The sequence below is a fragment of the Phyllobates terribilis genome, unplaced genomic scaffold (genome assembly GCF_046119375.1).
Source record: "Phyllobates terribilis strain yellow unplaced genomic scaffold, ASM4611937v1 Scaffold_11__3_contigs__length_659146591, whole genome shotgun sequence".
Classification (NCBI taxonomy): domain Eukaryota; kingdom Metazoa; phylum Chordata; class Amphibia; order Anura; family Dendrobatidae; genus Phyllobates; species Phyllobates terribilis.
The window spans coordinates 95208505-95225199 of record NW_027362771.1 but is presented as its reverse complement, the minus strand read 5'-3'; the positions used below and the strand labels follow the sequence as shown (position 1 = coordinate 95225199).

Sequence of the window (16695 nt, the reverse complement as noted above, 5' to 3'; positions counted from 1 at the left end):
GCAACACTAAACTGCCAGATTTCTGGGCAGCTGCTTGCACTTGAAATATGGCCTTTTAGGCTTGTGGAGGCGGATCCTTTTCACAACCTCATGCCGGCGGTGACCGGGTGTCCATTCTCGGTCCCCAGCCGCCACTGTTTCTCCTGGTGTCGTCTCCGCCTTCCACAAGCACGTGTCCCACAACATTACCCATGCCCTCCCCAGTGCACTTACTGGGAAGGACCGCCGAACCACAAACACGTGGACAGGTGAATGTGGCTAGGGACGGTACAGAGCCAGTCCACAGCCATATTCTTTAGCTTGGTGAAAGGACTTCAGAAACCATATCTACCCATCTGTCATTTCTCGCATGAAGTCCTCTAAAGTTGCTTTCACTTTAATTGTGGCCTTTTAGGCTCGTAGAGGCTGAAGCTTTTCATAACCTCATGCTGGCGGTGGCCGGGTGTCCATACTTGGTCCCCAGCCGCCACTATTTCTCCTGGCATCTTCTTCGCCTTCCACAAGCACGGGTCCCACAACATTACCTGTGCCCTCCCTAGTGCACTTACTGGGAAAGACCGCCTAACCACAAACACGTGGACAGGTGAATGTGGCCAGGACGGTACGGAACCAATCCACAGCTTTTTTTTGATGAGAGTTGTATTTAGCTCGGTGAAAGGACTGAAATAGAGGGAAGCCGTATCTACTCTGGGTGTCATTTCTCCGTCATCAGGTTCTGCCCATTGTCACACACGACCATGCATGGGCTGTATGTTCAGCGGTGAGAGCCAAAGATCAGGCTGCTGTTACAGCTTTCACCATCTCTGCAGCATTGGGCGGTTTGTCAATTAAGCATTAAGCATGTTATCTTCAGCACAGCCTGTTGCCGCTTGGCCAAGGCAGTGCTGCAGTGCTGTCAGCTTGTGACTGATGTTGTCATTTCGGAGATGGAGGAGGAGGTGCAGGAGCTGAACAATGTGATTACATTGAGGTTAAATTGGTGACGCTGTTTTTTATACTAAAGAAAGATCCTATTGTTTTGGGTTTTTTTTACGTTATTTTTTAAGACAAATGCATTCACCGGGAAATGTCATTTTAACATTTTACAACCTTATCTGGCAATGTGGTGTGTGACACATCATCAGACACATCCTGTTTTATTTATGATGGAGGGACTCTGAAAGTCATAAAGCCTAATTTTATAGGGCCATCAGACGGCCCTTACTATTCTTAAAAGGCCAGCAGTCGGCCCTCACTATTGTTAGAGAGCCATCAGCCGGCTATGCTTTGTTCCCATTATTAACAAGTGGGTCTCCTATACTGTTATTGCGTATCCAGTGACTGCAAGGGCTGCCAAAAATTTGGATGCGAAAAGAAAAGAAAGGGCGCATGTGTAGACTCACAGGGCTATTTAAATAATTTAAAATGTGCCAGTACACTCACCTGTGATGGTTGTGTACGTCTACACAACCAAGATTAAGCGTGTGATTAATGAGGCTCCGGGTCACCTCTATTTGTAGTACCGTCCTGTCGGTGTTTGCCTCGCAACTCTGTGCTCCTCAAATGGTCACACGATCCTGCCGGACCAGATACCACGTCACCGCAGGTCCTCAGTAGTTTAACCTGGTGGCTGGATAACCGCAGGTCCTCACACATCCAAATTCGCCAGGCTGCTCCTGCCGCTTTGGCTCCGTATGGAGATATTTCACAAGTAAACAATGGTGCAGCGGTCTCAGGGAGCGCCAAAGGAATACTGGACAATTTAATAGAGGGCAACCGACTTTTATTCTTTCTCCAATACCACTGCCACAACACGTTTCAACGGTCTAAGCAGTCTTCATCAGGTGACCCCCACCTGATGAAGACGGCTTAGATCGTTGAAACGCGTTGTGGCAGTGGTATTGGAGGAAGAATAAAAGTCGGTTGCCCTCTATTAAATTGTCCAGTATTCCTTTGGCGCTCCCTGAGACCGCTGCACCATTGTTTACTTGAAAAATTTGGATGCAACCCAATACTCCTTTGAAGAGACATAGAGGAGGGTCTCAGTAAAAAAAAATGTTCCCATTATAAAGGAGCGGGTCTCCTATAGTGGTAATGCCCATGCTGTGACTGCAAGGGCTGCCAAAATTTAGGAAAAACCCCACTAAGAATTTAAAGACACACAGAGCAGTGCCACAGTAACTACAAATTCCCATTAGAAAGGAGAGAGTCTGCTATACAGTTATAGGGTATGCAGTGAGTCCAAAGGATGACAAATTTTAGGAAAAACCCTACTAAGAATTTAAAGACACACAGAGCAGGGCCACAGTAACAAGAACGACATGTTCCCATTAGAAAGGAGAGGGTCTGCTATACAGTTATAGGGTATGCAGTTAGTGCAGTGGCTGACCAATTTTAGGAAAAACCCCACTAACAATTTAAAGACGCATAGAGCAGGGCCACAGTAACGACAAATTCCCATTAGAAAGGAGAGAGCCTCCCATGGTGTTGGCCTATGCAATGAATGCAAGGGCTGCCAAAAATTTGGAGGCACTTCAATGGACCTTGGAAGAGACGTGGAGGAGGGCCTCATAAAAAAATGTTCCCATTAGAAAGGAGCCGGCCTCCTATACTTGTAATGCCCATGCACTAAGTGTATGGGCTGACAAACATTTACCCCTGGGGGGTATACATGAACATACTGTATAAAAAATATTTTTTACGGGCATCATAAACACCATTTAAAAGAATTATGTGGGTGTTGCATCACGTACCAGGGTCACCCTGGTGATATTGTGGTGGAGGATGAGGAGATGGAGGAGGACAAGAGCAAATACCCAAAATCAGGAAGCATATACCCATGTCTGGGAGTGCAAAGGTGCATGGGAATACACCTCCCAAGAAAAGACGCTGGATTTGAGTTTATGTTAAGCTGCTATCATTCAGTGGTGTTGAGAAGTCTGGCCCAATCCAGCCCTTGTTCATTTTTATAAGAGTCAGCCTGTCAGCATTTTCAGTTGATAGGCGGATGTGCTTATCAGTTATAATTCCACCAGCTGCACTAAAAACCCGCTCTGATAAAATGCTGGCGGCAGGGCAGGCCAGGACCTCCAAGGCATAGAGAGCCAGTTCATTCCACGTATCCAGCTTGGATACCCAATAATAAGGCACAGAGAAATCACGGAGGACGTTGGTACGGTCGGCAAGGTACTCCCTCAGCATCTTCCAAAACTTTGCACTCCTTGTGAGAGTATCCGGCGCCTCAGGGCCTGTGTGATGGGAGGGTCTGAGAAAACTCTCCCAGAACTTTGACAGTGTTCCCCTGCCTCTGCTGGATTGGAGTTGTGTCTCCTGTACTCCTTGGTTGTCCAGCGAATTGTGCCCTCTGCAGCCAGCGTTTTCAGATGGGAATTTTTTTAATAGTTCCGCAACAAGGGCCTTCTGGTACAGCCCCATTTTTGTAGACCTGTCCGCCTCAGGAATAAGAGATATAAAGTTCTTTTTGTAGCGTGGGTCTAGAAGTGTTACCAACCAGTAATGACTGTCACCCAAAATTTTGATAACGCGAGGGTCATGAGAAAGGCAGCGTAACATAAACTCAGCCATGCATGCCAGACTACTAACAGGCAAGACATCCGTGTCCTCACCAAGAGGATGACTGACCATGCTCTCCTCCTCCTCCTCTCTGCCCTCTGGCCATCCACGCTGAACAGACGGTATGACAGCTGTGCAGGTAGTACCGTCTATAGTGCATGAAACTAGCTCCGGTCCTTCCTCCTCCTCCTCCTCTTCTTTGTCATTGTCACCCAATCCACATTGGGATGAGATGAGGCTTGACTGTGTGTAATCACCCTGTATGGTTCCTTGCTTCATCTCATCGTGCTCCGCCTGCAATGCATCCTCTTTGATTGTGAGCAGAGAATGTTTCAGAAGACAGAGCAAAGGGATGGTGATGCTAATTATGGCATCATCCCCGCTCACTATCTTGGTGGAGTCCTCAAAGTTTTGGGACCCGTGCTTGTGTAATGCGGGACACCGGGAGAAATAGTGGCGGCTGGGGACCGAGTACCGAGGGACGGCCGCCGCCATCAGGTTGCGGAATGCTTCAGTCTCCACGAGCCTAAAAGGCAATATTTCGAGCGCAAGCAATTGTGAAATGTGAGAATTTAGTAGTGTGGCCTGTGGAGCCTTGGCTGCATATTTGCGCTTGCGTTCCAAGGACTGGGGTATGGACAACGTGCTTTCTGATGCTGCTACTTGAAAATGTGCAACGACAGGTGCAGGGCAGGAGGCATCTTCGCATGCACCATGGACAGGGGATTGGCTTGCATGCACAACAGCGGAAGAAGCAATGGTGCCACCTGCAGACACTATTCCTGGACCCTGGGATTCGGCCCACAGTCGGGTGCTTTGCTGCCATGTGCCTGATTATGCTGGTGGTGGTCAGGCTGGTAGTTTTGCCATCCCTGCTGATGCTGGCCTGGCAAGTAGTGCAAATTGCCTTTTTGGGGTTATTGGCAGAGTCTTTAAAAAAACAACCAGACTCGGGAAGACCTAACAGTTGTACTGGCAACTACCTTCGTGTTGGTGTTACGGGCAACGGTTGCCTGCCTTCTGTCTGCGGCCACCACTCTGCTGCTTCCTGCCTGTTGGGGTGCTCTGCCTCCCTCCCCCTGTGTGCTGCTGTCCTCGCTCTGCATGTCCTCCTGCCAGGTTGGGTCAGTTACTATATCATCCACCACCTCGTCTTCCACTTCCGCACCCTGGTCCTCCTCCTGACTTTCTGGCAATTGTGTCTCATCATCATCCACCTCTTGTGACACTTTCCCACCGTCGCCTAAGTGTGACCGTGGCTGCTCAAATATTTGGGTATCGCTACACGTGATCTCCTCTTGCCCCGATTCAAGTGGACTGGACGAGAGGCTCGAATCTATAAATAGAAAAGTGAACAGCTCTTCAGAGTGTCCAAGTGTAGGATCAGTTGTCTCTGGGCACTCGGCATGGTGGGAGGAAGGAGGATCAGGGTGACGAATATGCGGTCCAGACTCACGGCTACTGAGACTTGAGCGTGTGGAAGACCTGGTGGTGGTGGTGGTGGCGGCTAAGTGACTGAAAGCATTATCTGCTATCCAACCAACAACGTTTTGCCACTGCTCTGGGTTCAATAGTGGTGTGCTGCGGTCCCCTAGAAATTGGGACAGGAAGGTCAGGCGAGAAGATGTGGTTGTTTGTTTCGGCACAATTTCAGCTTGCCCATGGCCTTGTCCTCGGACTCTGCATGCACCATTACCATCACGTCCAGTTCCCTGTCCCTTGCCACGTGCCTTGCCCATTTTAAATGGAGGACAGTATCTTCCATGCTCACTACAAATGACTGAGTTTGGAGCGAACTTATATGTGATCCGTGTGATGGAGTAAACAGAGTTTTAAATTCCTGGCCTGTAGGTAAGTAGTTTGAACAGCAAACTGCTGTGAATTGCTTTACTGACACGCTGAAAGAAATTTTTAATGGAGGCCAGAAATGGCAGTATTTTCTGACAACATACATATGATCCGTGTGATGGAGAAAACACAGTTTTAAATAGCTGGATTTCTAGCACTGTAATATGGAAAGGACTTGGCTGTTTTCTGCAGTGCCAACAAGCAAATGGCACAGAAAAATGATGTTCTCTGGATTGCTTTTTAAGCAAATAATGAAGATTAAGATCCAAAGAAAAGTATGGCTGGCCCCTGAGACCTGGGCCATTGTATAGAAATATCTAACAGCAACAGAAGGCAGAATTGGAATGGAGCCTCTTGTGCTATATGCACTGCAGTCTGCTATATACACTGCCTGCCTATACACCCTGCCTGCCTGACATCTCTGCAGATGGATTAGTCCTCAGAAGGACTGTTTGTTAAGATGGATATGTGTAATGTACGGTTTTTCTCCCTACACTACCTAATACACAAGCAAATCGCTCCCTGACGCAGCAGCACCTCTCCCTACACTGTCTGATTCCAGAGTGACTGTGACGAGCATGGCGGCGCCAGGTCTGATATAGACCCGATGACGCTATGCGTCCAGCCAATCACTGTAATGCCACAACCAACATGGCTACGGCATTACAGTGATTGGCAGGCAATCCCTGCATGTTGATTGGCGCTCTAAAGAGCGCCAAATATGCAGGGAGGGGACCTGAGCTCCCGCCGAGCAACCCCGGAAATACTCGGCGAGCGCCTAGCATCTCGAGTAATGAGATGCTCGGGCGAGCACCGAGCAGTAGCGAGCATGATTGCTCGCTCATCACTAGTTGTGATCCCTAAAGTTGGCACCAGTTGGGAGTAGGACAATACGATACAGGATCAAAGTGAGTTTAGACAGAGCCAGGGGTCAGAGTAATGCCACATAGTGGAGTTTTAACTAGATACAAAATTGCAAGCAGTTTTTTCATAAACAAGCATGATTTTGACTGTTTTTTATGAATACAACTTGTTTATCAAGGTGTTCCACACAATAAATTGACCTTTTAATTTGTGATCACTCAAAAAAACACACTCTCAAAACCATGCTTATTTTTCCAAAACTGCATCTAGGACTGTGATAAAACTGTACTTTGTGGCCTTATCTTAAGTGTGAGTTCAGACTTGCACATTTTTTGCCAGTGTGCTATCCATGTGTAAAATAGACAGCAGATGGGCCCAGCATTAGCTTTTTTGCTTGTTCACATGGGATATCTAGCCAGAACAACACAGGGCAGGTTATGCTGCATCCTGCCAGTGACATGACACAACTGCTTTAAGAGGAACTCTACTTTCATAACACTAAAATCTATTTTTGTCCATTATAGTTCTTGTATTCTGCATTTTACCAGTTTTCCCCTCTACAAGCTCTATCTAGCAGCAAAAAAAAGAAAACACAGTTCTGGGATGTATTAAGAGAAGCACCGAGTATAGATCAAGTGAATTAATAATCCCCCTCTACTCATCCTTGCTCAGACCTCATCTGGAATACTGTGTCCAGTTCTGGGCTCCACATATTAAAAAAGACATCGAAAAACTGGAACAAGTTCAGTGAAAAGCTACCAGGATGGTGAGCGGACTGCAAACTGTCGTACGATGTGGGGATAAAGGATCTAGGAAAGTTTTTAGCTTGCAAACAAGAAATCTAAGAGGAGACCTAACAGCGGCTTCAAATATCTGAAGGGCTGTCACAGTGTTGAGGGATCATCCTTATTCTTATTTGCACATGCAAACATGAGAAGAAATGGAATGAAACTGAAAGGGAGAAGATACAGGTTAGATTTTAGAAAAAACTTTGACAGGTTGATCAATGGGTGGAACAGGCTGCCATGAGAGGTGGTGAGTTCTCCTTCAATGGACGTCTTCACACAGAGGCTGGACAGACATCTGTCTGAGATGGTTTAGTGAATTCTGCATTGAGCAGGGGGTTGGACACGATGACCATGGATGTCCCTTCCAACTCTAACATTCTATATGATTCTATGATTCTCTTAATTTTCAGTTGGCTGGTGGGAGGAAACTAGCTACTATGATGTCTCTAGTTCAGAGCACAGCACCCAAAAAGGTATTCCTGCTCTTCATTCCTCAGTTAGCACATAGACAGAAGCAGCAGCAGCAGAATGTAGGAAAGAAACTATACAGCAGCACTGAGAAATGTATAAGTGATTCCAACTCTAGATAGAGGTTAAGATTTTTTAGAAAGCTCAAACGTTCTTTATTTCCTAAATCTGCTCCTAACTTTCTCCTCCTTTCCTGTTCCATAGAGTATATTAAGCTCTGTAACCTAACACCTCACTGAGCTAGCAATCTGTATTACTATTATTTGTAATATTTACCTGTACTATTGATTTATGCAAAGTTGTTGAAAATACAAATCCCATCTAAGGGACACAGAAGGACTGTGCCAAAAGTGGACGAAGCAAGCAAAAGTATATTTGGAGCAATGCATAACAGAAACTTAAAATTTACTGCTAATGTCTTGGTGCTAGATATCAGAGGATATCTTCAAAGTTCTACTATAATGCACACCTTAACGTTTCAAAACTGTGTAGAAAAACAAACACAACTTAAGGCATTGTATCACAGGAACTGCATATAATCCCATCCATGTCCTTAAGAAATGCATTGTTCAAAAACTAATGTCCACGTCTTTAGAACTTTTCCAGTGAGAAAATGGATTTCTTGCCCTATACTTCTGCAAACTAATGGAGGTCCAAGCCCACTGACTCAACTATTGTAATCTTATGACAAATGTCTATGCCATGTTAGAAGGTTACGTTTAAGTGGACAATTCTGCCATTCTAATGACTGTATGTAAAACCTTTTTTTCTTTGTAGTTTGGTGTGCTTCAGTTCATATAGGGGTGTGGTTGCCCTTTGTCTGAGCAGAAAGGTTCATTCTTCCTCTCAGGTCCATGCTTCTAGTAGGGGTTCAGTCTCTCTGCCCTTATCCATATGTATGTCACTTGACAAATGGTAAGGTTTTAATATTAGTTAGGTCTGTCCCATAAGGGTTGCCGTGATGTGGCGGGATGGCTTTTACATTATTTTGATCAAAATTTGTTAACTAAATACCCTTTATTATTTATTATTATTTTTATGCACTGTGAAATTTATCCATTTACTTCTAGGTATTTGGGTATTTTGCTTGTCTTTGGTTTTTCTCTGTCTAGCGGCCTTATGTGAACATGCATTTACATTTTGCATGCACATCAATTTACGTTTCAGTTCAGACTCCCAGGTTTTTCTCTGTATGTAAAACCTGTCTGAGGGCATCAGCTCCAAAAGACTATCTTGAGCAGAATTGGCACTTTGTTTAGCACATCCCAGAGGAACCCAAGCCTTCACCCTTTAACATCTGTACAATGAACTATACTTACAACAGAGCCCCCTGGGTTGGGTCCATTTAGTAGCTGCTGGCTCATAGGAGTGAGCCTGAGCCAAGGATAGTCAAAACTATGCGGGGTCAGTATCTGGAAAAATAAAAACAGAGATGGATACAGAAGGCAAAATCGTGTTCTGAGGAATAGCCAGTCAGATACCAGGTGGTCAGATAAATGCTAAGGCATTCAGTCAGGATTTGAATTCAAGAGGGTTTATAGAGAATGAAAAAGCTGGGTCAAAATCAGATAAACAGATCTGGAAAAATACCAGAACACCGGGATTAATCTAAGAACAATAACGGGGAGCTGGAAGTATGGTGTGGAACTGCTCCAGTGGTTACTCCTGCTGACATGATGCTGGACAGCATAATGTACATAACCAGTGTGCTTGACTGGGCAGCACCATAGGTCCCAGTCACAGTAGTATCTCTGGCTGGATAGCGCTTGGGACTCCCAGTGATTTACCATTACCCTTTCCCCAACACCAGTCCCACCCACAGAATGAATATGGTGGTAAGAGAAATAGATTGTCGCTGCTAATCATTTTCACCCATCTAGGGTAAAGGAGACAAATATGACACTTATAATAAGATAAATCTCGGAGTAGAGATGAGTTCATTTTATTTGCTTGGGATTTAATTCTCATGGAGTATGGATTTTTTTACAACTTGCTTAGAGCATTGCTAAAAAGCACTGATTTTCTTTTTAAATCTGATATGACTAAATCTATTAGCGGAGATCACTATTTGGTTATTTAATTAGTGTGGATGATTGCAGTTCCATGTTTTCGATATTTAGTACTTCACAGCCTAGAAATAAATGCTGTACTTCAGCAAATGTGTTTAGAAAAGTCTGATAAATAATCTACTGCATGAATGAGGTGCTAAATTAATTGCCTGAAAATACCAGCTGGTAATGGAAAATCCCAAAAATACGCAACAAGTATCTAAGACATAGAGATAGAGAGAATCAAATCTGCCAAGATTTTAATTTGCCAAATTGCACGGATTTTACAGGTAAATTTGTTTTGCTGAAAAGCTATTCTCTGCAAATTGAATGTTCCTTATTATGTTCTAGGGTCTCTGTAGACTCCAGAGCATACTAAATATGGGATGTTTATAAAAAAAAAAAAAAAAAAAAAAATGTATATTCACCTCACCTCTCACCTGTCCTGCCATCCCTTCAGCTCATCATTTTAGCCTTTGTGCCTCTTCTTTTCCATTTTTCCCATCCCACAAATCAATTTTGGCCTCTACCCCCCCCTCCCCCCCAGGATGTGGCTTCTGGCTCGGCTAGACCCCAGATGTCACTGTGTGCCATGCCATTACTCATGTGATAAGTGTCATAACATCATGGTGTCAAGGGCATGTCACGCAGTGACATCAAAGGCCTAGTCCAGTTGGAAGGCAGGGCATGGAATGAGGAGGCCAAAAAGGGTGTGCACAATTAAGAATCAGGAAATGAGGCGTGGAGAACTGGCAGAACAGATAAGCTGTGAGGTGAGTACCATTATTATTATGATGATGTTTAATTGGTTGCCTGGCCTACTTTGATTCATCAAAATGTTGACCATTTTTCAGAATTTTTGTGGAGCGAATTGCAAAATAGCCGTATTCTTGAGATGGTGACGTAGGTAACGATACTGCTCTTCACAGCCACTGGGTCTCGCGAATCACAGTGTGAGCGGAGAGTGGTTGCTGCTAAAAACCTATGGAGGCTCCATAGGCTTTGAATGACTGAATCGGGGAACGTCGGGGTAAGCACTGGACTAAATTGGACCTGCGTGGGACCTTTTTGTAGAATAAATTGGTTAACGAGGGACAGTGTCTTGTTTTTATTTCTTTTTTTTTCCCGTTTGTTGACTATGCCGAATTCCCTGGACTACTCACAGCTGTCTGCTTTACCTTTGCTGGTTTCATAAAATAGGGTGGACCCCACATTGTTTTATTTAGTAATTTATTTATTAGTTTAAACAAGCATGTAAAGCTGAACAATAAACTCCACATGAAAGGCACTAAAGGGTATCATTTTATGTATGGGGGGTTGTGAAATTATATATCTGCAGGATATCTATTTATCTGTCTATTATATATCTAATATCTTTCTATCATCTATCTATATATATCTTTATCATTTTTTTTTTTTCTTGGTTGCTAGAAGAGTTCTGGCTGTGAACTTTGTATGCATGACTGAAGCAATTTCCCGGTTCCTTTGAAAGGTCTGCGTAAAAATAGAGTGCCATACGGATGGTCCTTGTGTCATCTAATTTTTTTCTCGCACCCATAGACTTGCATTGGCAAGCCACGTCTGATTTATGCATCCATATGCAGCATGCTGCGATTTTTTTTCCTCACGTCGAATACAGGACAGAAAAAAATAGCAGTTCTGCACTGCCTCATTGAATTAAATTGGTGCAAGTGCAATGCGATTTTGTATCATATTGCACTTGGCGTATTTATAAGCAAGTGTGAGCGTAACCCTTACGGCGTTTATTGTAAATGATAATGTGACAGTTTTATAGTTCGGGTCATTCCAGACACAGCGATATCAATTATCTGTACTTTTTTTTTGTTTATATTTGCTGTTATACAAAAGCCAAGTTTTTAGTGGCCAAACAGTTTTTCCCTTTTATTTTTTACACTTTTACAAATCTTATTGAGCCCTATTTTTCATCGTTCCTTTACAAGACAACTATTTTTCATTTAGATTTCTGATCTCATGCACTGCAATACATAATGTATGTGCTGCAGTGGCATGAGACCTGCAAGTTTTAAGGGTAATGTTAGACCTCCTTGCCTGCTAATGTATTAACTGGCTGTGGGTCTCCTGACCTGAGTGTAACAGCCTCTATGAAGCCGTGACACTTTGGTCGGGAGAGTCAGTGCATTGCGCTTTCTGCTCGGACCGATTTGCACGGATGTTTGCATGAACCCTTACGCTGTCACGGTCTGTTAGACTCTGCCCTCAGAAACAGAGCCCATATCTTTCAGCAGCAGAAGGGAAGGAAGGGAGACACAAATCCATTACTGAGTGGGTAGGCGGAGCCCCATAGGATAGTTCACCTCAGATTAGAAAACGTGATGGCTGGCCCCTCCAGTATAAAGGCTCCTCCTACTCACATGTTCTCCAGTCTTTTATCTGAGGTCTCAGAGGATAGTCGCTGCCTCGGCAGCTCCTCAGAAGAGTTTGTTTTTTTGTTTTATATCCAGCGAGACCTGGACCCCCCGTGGTCTAGAGGTCTCAGGGGGTCTCGGCACTACTGAGAGCCCTGACCCTCCCCTGGCGGCTCTGTGTACCCCTTGAGGAGGTCCCCACAGAAGCCTGCCGGCCCCGGGGGATACAGGGTGCTCCCTGGCGGAGGCGCACACCACATCTGTGGGTCCCTGCGTGTTCCGCCGTAGTGGGGAGCAAAGGGCCACGGCGCCACACATCCCTGAGGATCTCTGTGGCGTTCAGCCGGGTAAGTGCTCTTTTGTATAAGAGTGCCTTAACGGCTGCGGCAGCAGCCGCCGTTTCTATAAGTGTGACTGCCTGTGTGTTTTTGTCTGTTGCAGACCCTGCCTTTACTGGGGGGAGCAGAGACGGAGGCCAGTAATGTTTATATGTGGCCCCACATTGCTTTTTGTATAAGCGCACATTTTTTTTTTTTTTTTTCTTTAAGTTTTTGGCTTCCTGCCATCATTGGGGCAGGAAGCTCTCTTTATTAGTGCACGCTTTTTCTTTTCTTGCTTCCTGCCTTCATAGAGGCAGGAATCTCTGTCTAGCGTTCTTTTTGCTTGAATAGCGCGGGCTCTGTCAGGGGGCGTGGCTTAGCGTCTCCTGGCTTCCTGCCGTCATATCTCAGGCCGGAAGCTCTTGGCTTGGGCGCGCGCTGTGTCAGTCCCTGCTTCTCCTCCGGCTTCCGTGTTCCATCGGGCACCTCCTGCTCTTTGCTCCCCGTCCACCGCCACACACTCAGGAGGAGCGGTCGCCATGGTATCGGTGAGTTCCCTCTGCAGAGGTTCCCTGACAGAGTTTTTCACTTTGGCTAACCTGCTAGGGAGACATAGTGAGCGCTACCGCTTCTCTTTTGAAACTATTTACTTTGCTGACCTTAGTAGGCAGTGTAGTATTTTAGTTGCAGTGATATTAACCCCTTCTGAACAGAATGGTTCTTTAAGGTTGTTTTTTCTTTTCCTGGGGAAACACCTTGTGTTTGAGGGCGCTTCTCCCAGTTGATTAAGTTAAATTATTTGCTCTGCAGCTCTGGGGTAGCTCTCTCTAAGGGTGAGCTTTAACTCTTCAGAGCTTGAGGCATAAAAAAAAAAAAAAAAGAAAAAGAAAAAGGCTGTGCAATTTTCACACTTTTATTTGCCATCCTTATTGTAACATCCTGGCATCTGGTGTGGGTGGCATGTCGGATCAGGGGCCTGGGAGTGCGGACCGCTCTCCTGATCCGTTCCAAGTTCGGTCGCACGCTTCTGATACACCCAGGCCTTCCACGACGTCAAGTTCGACCCTTAGTGATGTTAAGGTGGAAGCGCTCACTCGCTCCAATGATAGTCTTTCTAGCCTCCTGGGTCAGTGGGTGTCGGCCAGATAGCATCCATCGCCACGAGGAAAAAAGCGCCGCAGGACTGTGGCACTATCTCCCTCGCACAGCGCATCAGAGGTTTCGGTTTCACAAACGAGTTCGGTTGAGGAAATCTTTGATTCCGAGGAAGAGGTCGCTCTATTTCACTTTCAGGCCGCGTAGATGTGCTTATTAAGGACATGCGGGAAGTATTACAGCTGTCTGAAGAGCCGGCAAGACCGTCTAAGTCTGCCCGGCTATATCAGGAAACGCGCCATGCTCGTCCAACGTTGCCTGCGCATGAGGAACTTAACGAGGCAGTGGAGAAGGAGCGCCGGTGTCCGGATAAACGCTTCAGGGGATGCGTTTTTTTGATGCTCTGTATCCCTGCGCTAAGGAGATGGTCACTGATTGGGTTCCTTCTGCCGAGGTGGATATATCCCTGTCTCAGTTGAGCAAGTCCTCCTTGCTTCCGGTTAAAGGGAAAGCCAATCTTCAGGATCCTCTGGACAGGAGATCGGAGTCAGCGGCGAAATCCATCTATGAAGCCGCAGGTCATGGTTTCCGAGCGGCCTTAGGGGCCATGTGGGCCGGTGAGGCTTCCCTGCGGTGGTTGGATCAGCTGCGAACGGCATGTCAAGATGGGACTCCGCGTTCAGAAGTGGAAAGGCTTTTTAAGCTGATGGAAGAAGCCATGTGTTATGGCAGGGATGCAGTACTGGACACTTCTTCAATTTTGTCCAAAGCTCAAGCTTCGGCCGTCACAGTTAGAAGAGCACTGTGGCTTAAGCAGGGGACCGGAGATACAGTATCCAAGCAAGGTTTGCTTTGTCTTGCATATAGGGGCGGTCAGCTTTTTGGTTCGGACCTTTCGGAGCTGATTGCCAAGGCTGCAGCATCCACATCTGGCAGGTCAGGGCCCGGTAGAGGTCATCGGTCCTTTCGGACCAGGGGACGATTCGGTCAGCCTTCTTGGACATCAGGTCGTCCTTCGTCCTCCGGCAGATCCACCCAGAAATCTCGTACTCCTTGGAAGCAACAGTCCCGTCAGGACAGACGGGAGGTTGACAAAAGATCCGCTAAGGCTAATTGACGGCAGAGATCCCCCCCGGGTTCTCGGGTGGGAGGTCGCCTGCTACAATTCGGGTCAATTTGGGCATCCCACATATCGGACGCCTGTGTGACGCGGGTTATGTCAGCAGGCTATTTCATAGAGTTTCATTCTCCACCTCCAGACAGGTTTCGTCAGACATGCATTCCATCCGTGCCAAGGCTGCCTGCTGCACTGTTACAGGAGGTCGACTCTCTCCTGCAGCAGGGTGTGGTGGTTCAGGTTCCTCCAGAAGACCAGGGAAGGGGTTTTTACTCCAACTTTTTTGTGGTCCCCAAAAAGGAGGACAAGTTTCGCCCGGTACTGGATCTCAGAGATTTGAACATTTACGTCCGAACACGGAAGTTCCGCATGGAGTCTCTTCATTCGGTGATAGTGACTCTGTCGCAGTGCGATTTCTTGGTGTCTATCGACATCCGCGACGCCTATTTGCATATCCCTATCGGCAGGGCTCACCAGCGTTTTTTGCGTTTCGCCATAGGTCAAACCCATTACCAGTTTGTGGCCCTACCATTCGGGTTGGCCTCGGCACCCAGGGTTTTTACAAAGGTTCTGGCTCCTCTCATGGCGCTTCTTCGAAGACAAGGGGTTACGATCCTCCCCTACCTGGACGACCTGTTCATAGTGTCGCCCACAGCGGAGGAGGCGATGACATCTCGCGACCTCTCCCTTCAGTACCTGATGGATTTCGGGTGGCTGATCAATTGGAAGAAGTAGTCATTGGAACCAGCGCAGTCGATTCTGTTCCTGGGGATGCATTTCGATACAGTTCGGGCAGTTGTGTCTCTGCCTCCTGTCAAACAGGCGAACCTTCGGCTTCTGGTCCAGGCTATGAGGTCGGCATTGTCAGTGTCCCTTCGGGAATGCATGCGCCTTCTGGGTCAAATGGTGGCAGCTATGGAAGCAGTACCGTTTGCACAATTTCATTCCCGGGATCTCCAAAATCTTATTCTGACCCATTGGGATCGATCTCTGACTAATCTGGATCGCTCGGTCGTTATCTCCCGCAGGGTGCGAGAGTCTCTTGGATGGTGGTTACGTCCAGAGACTCTATCCCTGGGGAAATCCTTCCCTCTCCCAAGGTGGTCGGTGATTACCACCGACGCCAGCCTGACGGGTTGGGGGGGAGTTTGGAAAGACCTTTGGGTTCAGGGGGTGGGGTCTGGTCGTCAGAGGAGTCGTCTCTCCCGATCAACATTTTGGAGTTGAGAGCGATATTTCTCTGCCTCCAACATTGGACGGTCCTTTTGAACGGTCTACCGGTCGGGATTCAGTCGGACAATGCGACGGCGGTCGCGTATATAAACCATCAGGGCGGGACGAGAAGTTCCAGACTCATGATGGAGGTCTCTCGGATCTTGGTTTGGGCCGAGTCCAGGATTCCAGCAATCTCTGCGATCCACATCCCAGGTGTGCTGAATATCTCGGCGGACTTCCTCAGTCGCGAGCAGGTGGATCCTGGGGAATGGAGTCTCCATCCAGATGTTTTTTCTCTGCTGTGTTCCCGTTGGGGGACTCCTCAGGTGGACTTGATGGCGTCCAGGCTGAATGCCAGGGTTCCGACGTTCATGTCCAGGTACAGGGATCCGGAGGCTGTGGCGGTAGATGCTCTAGTAGCCCCGTGGGACCAGTTCGAGCTGGTCTATGTATTTCCGTCGATATCCTTACTTCCTCTGGTAATCCGACGGATCAAACTCGAACGAGTATCAGTAATCTTGGTAGCACCGGATTGGCCACGAAGAGCGTGGTATTCGACGCTGGTATCTCTTCGAGCGGCGCTTCTGTTTCCACTACCCCTTCGCTTGGACTTGTTAAGCCAGGGGCCCATTCGTCACCTGAGGTCACTTTGTTTGACGGCGTGGCTCTTGAGACCGAGATCCTGACCCTTCGCGGGTTTTCGCCCGAGGTCATTGCTACCTTGCGGGCAGCCAGGGGTCCAGCTATGACTAGGATTTATCACAGAACTTGGGAATCTTTCTATTCATGGTGTTCTGGATCTTCAAGAAACCCGAGGGTTTTTTCCATCCCCAACTTCTTGGCTTTTTTGCAATATAGTTTGGCCAGGGGTCTAGCGGTTAGTACTGTGCGGGGTCAGGTATCTGCACTTTCCGCACTTTTTAGAAGGGCTATTGCCTCACGCAGGGATGTGCTTTCTTTTTTTAAGCGGAGTCGCATGTCCGTTTCCGCCGC

General features: G+C 46.9%; 1 protein-coding gene across 3 annotated transcripts in view; it reads right to left on the bottom strand.

Moving 5' to 3' along the window:
- Positions 1 to 16695, bottom strand: part of HTR4 (5-hydroxytryptamine receptor 4) — a 973132-nt gene that overhangs the window by 359592 nt on the left and 596845 nt on the right. The window lies entirely within an intron of this gene.